Source organism: Strongylocentrotus purpuratus, unplaced genomic scaffold (assembly GCF_000002235.5).
Source record: "Strongylocentrotus purpuratus isolate Spur 01 unplaced genomic scaffold, Spur_5.0 spur5_scaffold_10, whole genome shotgun sequence".
NCBI classification, from domain to species: Eukaryota; Metazoa; Echinodermata; class Echinoidea; order Camarodonta; family Strongylocentrotidae; genus Strongylocentrotus; species Strongylocentrotus purpuratus.
Genome location: NW_022145595.1, coordinates 7,767,495 through 7,782,677, shown reverse-complemented (window position 1 = coordinate 7,782,677; position 15,183 = coordinate 7,767,495).

The following is a 15,183-nucleotide window of genomic DNA, read 5'->3' as shown; positions in this document are numbered from 1 at the left end:
CAATGCTGGTGTAATAATAATTGCACGGCCCGCAGAAAAGGCAGTATTAATACCAATGTGGCAAATAATGCAAATTGAACTATAGTTCCAATGTAGAAATTCTGAAATATTGTTCAAATTTGACACGTGAACAAGAAATGTTCAAAATATGAAAGTTCCCGGAAATCCGCAAATGAATTACCACACATGGGTATCTCCAATTTTTTTTTTTTTAATATATAAAAAATTGGCAAGATTTTTTGTTTTTGTTTTATATTTATTTTTTAACATATAGGATATAACAAAACAGATATAACATACAAATTAAATATAAATGATCATTATACGAGAGAATCATGATAAATAAAGGAAAATGGGTACCCCTATTGAAAAGCAGCATGGAAATCAATTTAATTCTAATGAAACTGTCTATTACTAATTGAGAACGAATAATGCATTATATCGTGTCTAAATTGCCCATTAAGAGGCTAGATGCATAATTAAAAACAAATTATTTTAAACCGCATGCATAAGTTTGGACTCGGAGAAAGTCATCATTTTAGGTTAACGGCTCATTAATATGGGACGCTTATGAAAGAGTAATGATAATATATTTTGCCAATTAATGCCATCATCTATCTTTCTAAAGAGGAACATCTTGCAACTAAGGCCGAGTGGAGTGTCGTTGTCTAGCTGTGCATTCACTAGACTCTCAATCCGAGGGTTGAGGGTTCGAATCCCAGCCCAACACTACGGTCGTTTGGCCAGACATTAATTCACATTCGCCACACTCCACCCAGGTGTAAATACATACCTGGCAATGTTGATATTAATTGCGTGGCACGCAAAAAAGCCGTTTTAATTCCACGGTGGCAATTAACACAATTTTAACTACATGTAGTTACAGTGTAGAAATTCTGCAATATTTATTCAAATTAAATTTGACACATGAACTAGGAACTCACAAAATATCAACATTCCCGGAAATCCGCAATTGAATTACCCTACATGGGTATCTCAAAATATATATTTTCTTTTCAAAAGTTTAGAATGTAGCATTTCATTACATGCATTGAAATAGTGTACCGAATTGTTGTCAGAGTATCTAATTAAACATTCTGGATTTTGTTTTATTGTTCTATTTAATGTTCTTAAGTATAAGATATAACAAAGCGGATAAAACATAAAAATGTAATATAATTATTATTATACTAGAGAATCATTAAAAAAAGGATAAGGGGTACCCTTATAGAAAAGCAGCATGGAAATCAATTTAAATCTCATGAAACTTTCTATTACTAATTGAGAACGAATAATACATTAAATCGTGTCTTGATTGTCCATTAAGAGTCTAGAGGCATAATTAGGAGCAACTTATTTTAAATGGCATAAATAAATTTGGACTTGGAGAAAGTCATCATTCGTCATGTTAATTCCTTTTTGAACATGCTAAAGGAGACGTTTGTTGAGAGATATTCAAATATTCATCATTTTCCCTTCTAGTGCAGGAATGAACTAACCATGATGGCAAGTAAACATCACCTCTTCCTCCTCTTGTTGATGGTACCTTGTTGTCTCCTACCCTTGACAGTTGAACTCTTACTTGGAGATGCGACACCACTGACTCCATTCTTCCAACACCGTCTTGGAAACTCCTATAGAAAATGCCATCAGGACTTTGAGCTGAAGGAAGCCAATTGCAAGAATGGAGGACTCGATTCCGTTCCTCAAAGTCTTTCTGAGGATATCGTGCGCTTAAACTTGAAGAAGAACAATTTAAGTATTCTATTTAACTCATCGTTTCAAAGATACCCTCTGATCACCTACTTGGACCTATCTGTCAATGATATTAGGATGATCGAATACAGGGCTTTCTATCCACTCAAGGATTTGACTTACCTTGATATTTCCGAAAACCTTCATCTTGTGCTTCCAGATACAGGCCTATTCCGATGGGCCACAAAGCTATCTACTCTGAATCTGACTTCAGCAAACTTGAAATGGCTTCCTAATGACACATTGAAATGGATCTCAAATTCAGATGCTATATCATTGAATTATAACAGGTTGTCATCCGTTAATTTCAGCGCATGTGGCAGAACACGAATAGCTGACTTGTCTTGGAATCGATTTAAACACTTCGAAGCGGGAACTTTCAACTTCGCATGCCACACTGATACCCTCGCTCTGATAGGTAACCCCATACAATCAGTTGATCCTAGTGTGATTGCATCGCTAAATGTCCGTTCATTGGTGCTAGGAGGAAGAACCGTAGGAGAGGAAGTGTTAAGAAATATATGCATCGGTATCTCGCATTCTAAGATAGAAGACTTTGCATTTACACACGCCTCTTTGCAATCAATTCCACTTTTAGCAGACATGTTGGATCCACTCCGAAATCATTATATTTCTGTTCTCGACTTCACCGGCAACGCATTATGGGGCCGAGATTCTTTACTCTTATCTAATTTGAATAGGGTAAGAAAAGTAAATATGGGTCTGAACCATTTTCTTAGGCTAACACCAGGCTCCTTTGATGGCATGCAGGAATTAAAAGTATTGCAAGTGGACCGTAACAGAATAAACGATATCAATCCTTATAAGGAAACCTGGACAATAGATCTAGTCGAGTTGAACATATCTCAAAACCGTTTTATTCAAATTTTAGAATATTCATTTGTCGGTTTGTATAACTTAACTCTCTTAGACCTGAGATCAAACCAACGCCTTGCTGCCTTAGACCTAGGATCATTTACGGGACTTGACAGCATTCAAACTGTTTATTTGTCGGAGTGCCATATTGTTTATCCTTGGCGATTGACCATCCCACATTTGGAATCACTTTCCCTTCACAGCATGACCATTCCTTTCAAACCAGGAGAATCCTTTAGAGAAACACAATTTCTCGTAAATTTGGACATGATAAATATTAAACTTAGTATCTTACATTTGTGGAATACGATTCGGAATGTTTCTCTTTTTGATGGACTGTTTCACCTTAAGACTTTGGATATGAGTGAGAATCCTGGTTTAAGCACTAATTTGCCTTTTGGAATCTTTCGGCAGCTATCTGCTTTGCAAGAGCTTAATTTAGACTACTGCAAAATAGTAACATTACATCCACTTTTATTTGCAAGACTGTACTCGCTTCAGAAGCTGGCGTTAAGAGGAAACACGATTAAGCAACTTCACTCGGATTTACTGACGGGGTCAAAATATTTAAAAAGCATTGACCTTGAAGGGAACTTGTTAACGCACCTCGCTGAAGACATTTTTTCAAACAATAAAATACTGACAAATATTTCATTAGCAAATAACAAAATATCGCTTTTCAACAAAAGTACTTTTACACCTATTAAATCTTCTCTTTCATCTCTTGATGTTTCCGCGAACCCGTTCATGTGCAATTGTGATCTGAAGTGGTTTCTTGTTTGGCTAAATGGGCCGATACGCCTCATCAATGAGGAAGCAACTCGCTGTTCATTGGCGTCATTGGTTCCTCTTCGTGACAAACCTTTGCTCGATTTTGATGTTAACATATTTTGTACATCCAACAACATTCTCCTTTTTTGTTTAATTCCCCTCGCCGGCATCACCATGATTTTCATCGTCGTACTCGTTTATCACAATCGATGGCCGCTAAGATACAAATTCTTTCTCTTGAAACTAGCAGCCCTCGGGTATATGGAGATACAAGATGCTCGAGACCACAATGACTACGAGTTCGATTTGAACGTTATCTTCTACGACGATGACGAAGAATGGGTTCGCCAATTTCTCCAACCAGCTCTTGAAGAACAGCTTCCACAGTTTCAGAAGAACGTCTTTGGTGACGGAGATCTCGTGCTGGGCATGCACTACTTGGATTCCGTTGACTACGTGGTGAGCAATAGTTACAAGACCATCATTTTACTCAGCACAGTCGCCGTGCAAGATCGCTGGTTTATGCTCAAATTCCGGACGGCCATGGACCACGTGAGTGACACTCAGACCGAATTCGTAGTCGTGGTCTTCCTTGAAGACATCCCAGACGACGAAATACCTTTCCTGGCGAGGTTGTATCTCAGAGATGGCAGACCTTATCTCCATTGGACTGAAGACGTGAGAGGGCACGAATATTTCTGGGAAAAATTGTTCAAAACTTTGACCATTAATCTAAGGACCAATGACTTAGTCCCAAACGAGTAGGCATTATCAACTTCATGATTATTCCAAGTAAAGCGATTCGTGATGTTAAAATATCACATTTCCCCCGTAATTACTGCTTAGATGAATCAATATTTCAATGTAAAGCTGCTTGCACAGATAAAATTGTTACAGTCTCATATAGGCACATTTAGAATGGTAAGAATAGATTTCTTTATACAATAGTCAACACAACAATCATCCCTGCGAAATTCGGAGTAATGTTTACCGTGTTTACACAGTGATCCGCCTCGAGGGTTGAAGCCGGGTTGAAGCCGCGAGGCGTGTTGAACCCGGCACTGGGATCCCGTTTACATGACATAAAATTGCCGGGTTCAAAACGCCTAGCGGCTTCAACCCGACTTCAACCCTCGAGGCGGATCACTGTGTAAACACGGAATAAAAAATATATAAAAAAAGAATCACCGCGTTTTACCGCGGCACATCTGAACAAGGGTTAAGTGAGCCACAACCTTCACTATGACAGACCCGTATTCACATTTGTGCATGGAACCACTACGGTAGTATTGATATTCGAATCACATCGTGGTGTTATACAAGTATATCGAATTTTACATTATATATATATATGTTACTCTCTAACCACAGTACATTATATTCATAGGCGTTGTACATAACAGGCTCCGTACTTCATAATATATATATTTACAATCAGGTATTATAATGTGTGCGTGGTAAAGCAGGCGCGGATCCACGGGGGGCGGGGGGGGGGGGGGGTGGGTGGCCCAAAAACAGGTTTAAAAAAAGATGCTAACGTTAATTTTACCTTTTTTCAACAAAAATGAAAACGGGCCCCTCTCCCCCCGGTGTTGTGTTTTTTTTCCTCGAAGGGGGGGGGGGGGGTAGGGCGGAAGGGGGGTGGATATTGAGAAAAAAGGAGTGTTCATTCCCCCCCCCCCCCCCCCCCCCCCCCCCGTCGTCCGCGCGGTGCCGCATTAAGGGGCCCAAAAACGTCCACTTTGGGCAATTTTTAAGAAAAAGGGTACATTTTCAAAATGATTCAAAATCCTGCTGTACGCGCCGGTATACGCGTTTAGGGGTATTTTTTAGCCCTCAGGGCCAGACTGGAGAAAAAAATGGGTAATAATTCGTGGTGTTTGCTCATACGACGGCCACGAGAGGTAGCTTATCTAGCGCGAGTCGGTTTGAAACGATCTTAAGATCTTCAGTTGATCGAGATGGATACCCAAAATACCGACCTAGACCTACCAAGTCTCACGCCTATAGTTGGTCCCTTTTATTTTGTTTTGCACAGTAGAATTGTAACTGTTCCCTGTACATTGTATACTTTTTGTAAACACGACATGAACTTTATATAAAATAGATCAAATTTGAAATGTAATCCTTTTTTTTTTAAAGAAAGGACTTATGATGGCTGTGCATTAAACCCATTTGAAAGTGTGCAGGTTGATGTTATTGCTTCTCTATTGAAATAAATATTTACATTGTGAATTTTACATCAGAAGCGCAATTTGAGTTAGTTTACATTGTCAACATTTTAAATGGTAGTCCCTAACGCACTTTAAAATGCTTAAGGGGTTGCAATTTACAATACTTGTTTAGGTGTACACTTTTTGTGTGAAATACCCGTTTGGGGTGTCAATTCGGGAAAAACCACGCAAAACCCTCAGTAAGGGTGTATTTTGGTTTCAAAAGAAATCCTCGTTTAGGGGGTGTCTTGAAAACCTGTGGTCACGCTTGCTTACAGTATTTCTACATGACTAAGACCCCCACAAGATCACATTTACATTTCATACAACCAATATCACAACAATATTTGTATACATCATTCAAATACTTGCTTCAATATAAGCCATCTTTAATAAAGTGAACTGATTTCGTATTTCATTCTGCTCATCCTTATAATATGTCTTAATTATATGTTTTTAATTAAAAAAAGAAAATGTCTTATTAAATCTGGAAATAAATAGTTGTTGCTGTATCATAATACAGATTAGTGCATTATGTCGCTCCTCTTTTTAAACAAAAGGGATATTTTGAAGGGTGAAATTTGAGGCAGAAGTACGTGAAGTACTCTCCTACATTAACTGCATTAACCTGAATACTTATACAAAAGAAATGTTCATTAGCTTCTTTTTTCGGTATCGCAAAACAAACAGAGATCATTATTGACAATGTTTAATTTGAATAAAGTATCATTTAAAAACAGAATTCGATTTAAAACTGTGTACGGGAAATACCTAAGTTTATTATCCATTGTAAATCTAAAACTCATGTTGTTGAAATACTTTATTGCATTGTCTGAACGAAAATCTGAATTATTTTCCAAATTTTAAAGCTATATTTTTCTTTTTCCAATGTTCAATAAATACTTTTTACTTTAGCTTTTTTTTTTGTCTGGCATTAATACTGAAATATATGGTAAAACAAGTGGTTCTCACATTCTATGTTTAGATTTTTCCAGGTTGGAAGCGAATGAGCATCGGACATCTTGTTTACATATTAAACAAAACAAAAAGTGCATATTAACCTACAAATTAGAATACATATGAAATATACATAAAGGTGAACAGAGTAAGTTAATCGTCAAAAGCAATTTTGTGTCTTACTCTTTTCAGACAAATTTTGAATTGGTTAACAGTTTGACAGTTTTTGACATTTATAAATAGTTTGTTCCAAAGTTCAGCAGAAGCTTTGCAAACAGAGCGATGACCAAAAGAAATAGTTGACATCAAAGTAGACACGAGGTTTAATTGTGAAGATGACCGTAGATTGTGTGAGGGTTTGTATTCCTGGATTAGTTCTTGCAGATAGATTGGTGCCTACTCATGAATGCATTTATAAGTTAAAACCAAGATTTTGTACATAATGCGGTACGTCACCGGCAATCAATGCAATTTGCGAAGTACTGGAGTGATGTGTTCACAAGAACGCGGCAGCAGAGTTTTGGATTCTCTGGAGTTTTGCAATGTGCGAGTCCAGAAGGCCATACAATCTTAATAAATGTCTACTTTAAAGGTTAGGATATCAATGTTGGAGGTTAGAAAGCCACCGAATGGTTTTATCTGGACCAGGAACTGTTCGTTGTGCAGGCGGCGTACCGCGTTTCCCCGGCGTGTACTCTTTGGAATATCCAAGGGGGGGGGGGGGGGGGGGGGGGGGGTAAGAGGACATTTTGTTTTTGTTTTTGGTCTCGAAATTTGAAAAATTGACATTTTGTTCCGTGGGGGGGGGGGGGGGGTAAGGTCACCTTTTTTTAGGTCAGTCATTGGCATAATTTTTGTTGTTGAAAAGCGACTCGCCAGACTCCTGGACAAGAAGGCCCTAAGAATTAGGGCGTCGTGATGCATCGATGCTGCAAAAGAAAAAACAAATATTTCTAATTTGCATTATTCTCATTAGTCCTTTACACACTGGCGGATTTAAGGGGGCCCTGCACTCATAGGAACTTAACCCCCGAAATGTGCCCTTTCAACATGTTTAATCAACATCAGTCTTCAGTGGCGTATCTATTAGGGGGTGCAAAGGTGCTACGTAGGCCTACGTGTCCCAGGTAGAACTTGAAGGAGAGCAAAAAACACGAAATATAGAGAGGATGCGCGAACAAATTTAAAAACGCAAAAGACAGAAAGAGAAAGGAGGACAGGAAGAAAATCAAGAAGCTTAACCAAATGTATTTGTTTACCTCTAGCATCTTGTATACACGAACCGATTATGCACCCCCTCCCCCAGGACGAAGGGTAAATTGTACTACACTGCAAATTCGTTGTGTAACGACTTTACTTTTTGCAGTGTAGATATAGATAGTTTGAAGGTTTAAGATAAGAAAATTGTCTAAAGCTCGATCGCTTTGCTCCCTCGCAAGTGTTGCTTCAAGATCTTGCAATTTCATGCCCAAAATAAAAGAATACCGTCTTTAAAAGAAAAAAGGTTATAAAATTAAAATAATCGTTGCTTGCCACGACTCTATTCTGCAGTGTAAACACTATTATTTGAGAAGGGTCAGTATTTCAAATAAATCTTGAGATTCTATAGTCTATAGTCTATAGTCTATAGAATATAGTCTTTGACTATATTCATCTAGAGAGTTCTTTAATTTTCGCCCAAGTTGAAGAACAATCGAATAGAATGTCCCTCACGTGCCGATTTGCATACAAAATTAGGCATCAAGTCAGAGGCGGCCCTCCGGGGGGGGGCAGGGGGCACAGTGCCCCAACTTTTTCAAGCACCCGCTAAAGTGCCCCTTTTACATAGGAAAGGTGCCCTTTTAACTTTGTAAGAAGTGCCCCTTTTTACAGAGGAATAGTACCCCTTTTACTTTGACAAGTGCCCCTATTAGTTTGTAAAAGTGCCTCTTCCCCTTTTCAACTCTGATAAGTGCACCTTTTATTTGGACACATGCCCCTTTTCCTTCGACAAGTTCCAGTGTGAATTTTTTTCATTCTCATAAGTGCCCTTTTTAATCTCTAGTAAGTGCCCCTTTTCAGGTACGAGAAGTGTCTCTTTTCACTTTTGATTAGTGCCCCCTTCACCTCTGATAATTGCCCTATTCAAATCTGAGAGGTGCCTCTTTTACTTTAACAAGTGCTCCTTTTCCTTTTAATAACTACCCTCATTTTAACTCGGATAAGAGCACCTTATATTTTCACATGTGCCCTTTTTCCTTTCTAATAAGTGCCCATTTTCCTAATGATGAGTGCCCCATTAGAAAAAGAGCCCCTTCTCCTTCTCATAAGTGCCCCTTCTCTGGTAAATGACTCTTTTCAGGTACTAGAAGTTACTCCTTTTCACTTCATATAAGTGCCCCCTTAACCTCCGATAAATACCCCTTAAAAGTCTGATCGGTGCCCATTTTCTTTCAACTAATGCCTCTTTTCCTCTCAAATAAGTGCCACTTTTTTCCTAATGACAAGTGCCCCATTAAACGAAAGAGCCCCTTCCCCTTCTCATAAGTGCCCCTTCTCTGGTAAATGATCCTTTTCAGGTACGAGAAGTAACTCCTTTTCACTCCGATAAGTGCCTCTTTAACCTTCGATAAATGCCCCTCTAAAATCTGATTGGTGCCCATTTTCTTTCAACTAATGCACATTTTCCTTTATTATAAGTGCCCCTTTTTCATTCACATAAGTGCCCCTTTTCATATCTGGTCATTGTCCCTTTTCTGGTGCGATAAGTGCCTCTTTTCACCTATGATAATTTCCCTTTTAACAATGATACCTGCCCCTTTTCCTTTTTAATAAAGGACCTATCCCCTTTTTACAAATGCCCCTTTACACCTCCTATAAATGCGCCTATCAACATCTGATGGGGGGCCCCTTTTCCGTCGACATATGCCCACTTCCTATTCTCATGACTGACTTTTTTTATCCCTGGTGAGTGCCTCTTTTTGAGGGAGTAAGAAGTGCCCCATTTTCACCTCTGATTATTACTCTTTGTACTTTGACACATGCTCCTTTTCTTCTCTGATAAGTGTCCCCTTTTCCTCTCATAATTAAAAGCGCCCCAAATTTCAAGCGTCTAAGCAATTTCTCCAAAGATCGCTCGCTACGCTCGCACGCATCTATAGATGATATACTTATGTTACTTACCAAAGGTCTATTCAGTCTTCCGTTATGAGAATTTGCTTATAACCCCATCAGGATTGGGTTTTTCCCCTTTATAAGATGTAATTTTTCGCAATGCGATCTCACAAAAACTTTCCTTGCTCGCTTCGCTCGCGCGCAAATAATTTTTCAGACCATCACACCCAACTGCAAAGCATTGATGCTTAAAGATAAAGACCAGTTATGGTCATGCGATTGCATTGTGAAAGAAACGTTGTGGAATCGATCAGAAAGGGTTGATCATCTAGATTATAAGTATTGGTGTGTACTGCAAGGTTCTGGAATCATCAGATTAATAAGAAATTTGGCCCAGTCTTCGTAAAGTTACAAGCACTGTACACAGAAAGATGTATATGGGACTACGCACACGTGCGCGACACGTGCGTTTATCTCTCACAGTCCAATGGATAAAGTAATTTACCAAGTATATCAATTAGTAAGCGGTTTCCCGGCAAAATTGTTATCGTCATGTATTAGTCAAAACATATTCTTTGACATGATTGGTAATAAAGAGCTTCCATTTCATTTTTTTGAAATTGGGGCGTTTCCAATACTGGTCTTTACCTCTAAGCAATATCTTGTATGGTGTATAAAGTGAAACAAATATTGAAATCATCCCTGAAAATTTAATTACAAGGTAGGGGTATATACCCAGTTGCGCATCCTTTTTTTTGTCCCCTGGCAAAAAAAAGAAGGCAAAAAAACGAAGGAACAAAAAGAAGGAAAGAAAAAGAAGGGAAAAAAAAGAAGGAAAAAAAAAAAGAAGGAAAAAAAAGGGGGAAAGATATCAAAGGTATCAAAATATGCTAATCTGACGGTAATTAAATGCCTAAAACCCCTTGACTTCCGGTTGCTTTGCCCCCTGGACCCCACCTAGGGCCCTAAGGCGGACGGCTGGATGCTAATCTGACGGTAATTGAATGCTTAAAACCCCTGAGCTTCTGGGGTCTCGGCCCCCTGGACCTCACGCCAATTAGTGTCCTGCGAGTGTCACAAATAAGGAATCAAAATATGTTTATCTGACCGTAATTAAATGCCTAAAACCCCTAAGTTTCTGTACCCTGGACCCCACCAGGGGCCTAAGGCGGGCCCCTGCATGCTTATCTGACGGTAATTTAATTTTCAAACCCCAGAGCTTGTGGGGGCTCCGCCCCCTGGACCCCACGCCAATTAGTTACCTGCCAGTGTCACAAATAAGGTATAAACATATGCTCATCTGACCGTAATCTATTGCCTTACACCCCTGAGCCTCCGGGGTCTCCGCCTCTTGGACCCCACGCCAATTCGTGACCTGCCAGTGTCACAAATAAGGTATAAAATTAAGCTCATCTGACGATAAATTGATGTATAAACCTCTGAGCTTCTGATGGGACCGCCCCCTGGACCCAACACCAATTTGTGTCCTGCCAGTGTCACATCTAAGGTATCAAAATATGCCTATCTGACAGTAATTTATTGCCCAACACCCCTGAGCTTCTGGGGACTCCGCCCCCTGGACCCCAAACCAATTCGTGACCTGCCAGTGTCACAAATAAGGTATCAAAATATGCTCATCTGACTGTTATTTATTGCTCAAAACCCCTGAGCTTTCGGGGGCTTTGCCCCCTGGACCCAGTGGCGGATCCAAGGTGGGGGTGGGGGCCCGGAGGCACGTTAAACACGTTAATTTTACCTTCTTTTTCGAGATGGGCACCCCCCCGGCGATTCTTCAAATTTCCGAGGGCCCACCACCCCCCCCCCCCACTGAGCAAAATATTGGCAGGCACGATGTTCAAATTTCAGCACACTAAATTTCAAATTGATTTCAAATTTCAATGGCCCTCACCCCTAAGACATCGTGGATCCGCGCCTGTATATACCAATGTCTAAAAGATTGTATATTTTCGCTTTGAGATAACCCTTTGTAGGTGCCCTTTTTTCTTGGTGCACTCCCCCCCCCCCCCCCACCCACTCGCTCGGCTGCCCCTGTATCAACTGGCAAAGGTTTTGCTTTGGGCAACACAAAAGCTTTGAGAAATATCCTTTTCCGATCTAGCTACAACCCTAGTATATATCAGAAATGTTGATCTATAAATTAACATTGAAATATTTTTTGTATAATTATAAAATAATGAAATGAATAAAACAATAGTGTAGAAAGGAAACTTAGAGAGTAGTGTTTGATTCAAAGAACAAGGCCTTCCTACAAACCCTAAACAAGTATATATAAATAGAAAAAAATCGTTTAAATATAAATTGTTGGAAAATGTTATATATGAAAATAATTTACGGATGGCAACTTATCTAGAAATCAAATGCTTGTGTTCTGAGTGCTGCAAACATTAATAAATAAAACAATTTTATATTAAACCTCTTGTTTTGCTCAACATATACGCAAAAAGTGCAGGACAGCTTCTTGGGGAATTGCTAGGATTGGCAGAATCCGAAAGTATCTCGACAATCCTTCTACGGAAAAACTCATCCATGCATTCGTCTCATCTCACCTCGATTATTGTAATAGCCTTCTAGCCGGTCTGCCTCTATCCCACATTGCACCCCTTCAACGCATCCAGAATACTGCCGCTAGACTAGTCACACGTACCAAGAAATCTGAACACGTTACCCCAATCATCCAGTCTCTTCACTGGCTACCGATACAGGAACGCATTGTCTTCAAAATCCTCCTCCTTGTCTACAAAGCTATCCACAGCCAAGCCCCCTCATACCTACAGAACCTCATCTCACTCCCATCCTCATTAGCCTCCTCTGCATCTCGACGTTTACGCTCCCATGCTACTGCCCACCTTCAAATGCTGCCTGGACCTCGCATCAAGACACGCTACGGAGACCGCTCATTCACAGTTATTGCCCCCAAGTTATGGAATAATCTCCCCATTTATATACGAGAAGCCCCTATATTAGAATCATTAAGTCTCTCCTGAAAACCCACCTCTTTCCATAATTGTGATTACCCTCCCCCTTCCCAAGTTATTTATTCTAAGAGTAATTAATACTACCTTGCAGTTTAATGATATTGTAATTTCTATTTCATAATGTTGTATTTAAGATGCATAATTATTATATTAATTATAATAATTTGTATTTATTGTTGTATTTGAATATTTCACATGGTTTATGATACTTCTGATTCCATATCTGGTTTATTTATAATTTCAATTAATTTTGATGCAGTCCTTATTTTACAGTTTAGTGATATTGCAGTTTAATGATATTGTAATTTCTATTGCATAATGTTGTATGATATGTATTTTAAGATGCATAATTGTAATATCGAATATAATAATTTGTATTTAAGTTGTATTTTGATATTTCACATGGTTTATTATAATTCTGAGTCCATATCTGGTTTATTTATATATTTCAATCAATTTCGATGCAGTCCGTATTTTGTGTAATATCACATTCTTTTTTGCCGTTTACTTGTAATTCAATGTTTTTAACATATTTTTTTGGTATTTCTCACTTTTCCTTCCTTATCCTTTCTTCTTTCTCTTCGCTTAGAAACATTGTATAAAGCGCATTTTAAATGTAATGTATTATTATTATTATTATTTATTGTTTTAGTTTACCATAACAGAGAGTTCCTTGGAATTAAGATCTACGAATATACAATTTAATGCACGAAATTGTACATGGATCAGTTTGTGATTCATCATTAACACCTAATATGAATTTAAACTAAATTCTGAGAAATGTTTAAATATTGTGTAACTTAACAGAGGTACCTGTTAATTCGATAACATATCCATTCGATATAGACGCCACATGAAAATGATCATAATTACCAATTTGACGGGGCATCTAAACTCTAAACGCTTAGCGCCATTCATTAAGTTCCTACTCTACACCCAGACTAACCTACTGAGCGTTATAATAGAACTAATCGATTACAGACAATAGCCTCGATTACTGGAGCCAATAGATATCAAATTGGATATCACAAAATGAATTTTGCCCAATTAGCTTCAGAGGCTTCTAAACGGTATAGCATAATTATTGTGATTGACGGGATGATGCGGAATATCCCCACACATCTACTGACAGACCTTTTAGCCATGGATAAATCTCATTTTGTGTGTTTTCGAATGATCACTGCCGGTGCTCACTACACAAGGCATCAAGCTTTGCTTAACTTGGAGTCCTGGCCAGTTCTGTTTAAAATAAATTAATATTTGTTCATGTATGTTTTAATATATACTGATTTTATCATATATTCAGAACTGAAAAATGTAATGAAACACATGAAAATGAAATATTTGCCATTTTCCTAATGTGACCAACTTTATTCTGCATATAAATGTCTTCGTGAAGTGGCTTGTTAAGATGTCTCATGCACCTGTCACGGACAATTGCGTTTCAATGTTCTGAATGCAAATTGCATACATTACGTGTTGTTACGCAATGCTTGTCCTACCTAGCAGCAACGACTGTTATGAAGTTTGCATTTTGACTACTGGAATATAATGTAGTAATGTACTAGCTCGTTACTAAGTAAATTGTAATAACTTTTATAAATGTAATGCTTCCTGGGAGAAATTTCAATTGTTTAAACATATTTGTGGCTTATACCCAAACAAGTCAGAAAAAACCTTGGAAGCAGCGGAAGTGTTATGAATTGAATCCATTTTGAAAATGGACTTTACAAGCTAAAACAAGTAACAGCGTAATCGGAATAACCGATTGTGACAACGTTAGCAAATGAGAAGTCAACACTGAAATGCCAAACATGCTAAATTCTTCGTCACTGTGACACAGATCCATATTCAACATCAGCATACACTGGTATTACCTGAGTCCAAACTGTTATCCCTGGCTTTGAAAACATTATTTGCAAATACAACAAATCACAAATAATAGTCACATATATGAACATTATGATCCCCAAGACTTCAATAAATAGATTTAAGGGTAATGTCAAGCTGGCATCGTCTAAGCTAGCTTCTAAGGAAATCATATTTTGATTATGTCACTTTGAAGGAAAATTCACAGCGATATCAAGTTGGCTTAAATAGAAGAAGGAAAATGAGAGGAACAGCTAGTCAGTGTAAATTGAGCAAATTCCGATTAAAAATAAGAAAGTTATGAATTGTTGATGTTGTGATCAATCGAACACAAAGTTTTGGCAGTGGATTGTGGATAAGTCATCAAAAAGTCTCCCTTTTTTGTCGTGTACAAAAGTATTATTAATTTCTGGGTTTGCTTTCCCTATAAGTGCCTTCTCCTTTGGTTCACTACTCAAAATACATGATGGGCATATAATTACAGGTCCTCTTTAATGGGAAACTTTGAAAATCAACGTTTTCGTTATTTTTTGTGTTGAAACAAATAAGAAAGTTGTCCGGCATAATATCACAGTGACATTACTGATCCAGTCAATTGAGATGCCCATACGTATAGTGATTTGTTTTTGTAACCCAGCAAAGTAAGATAAGGT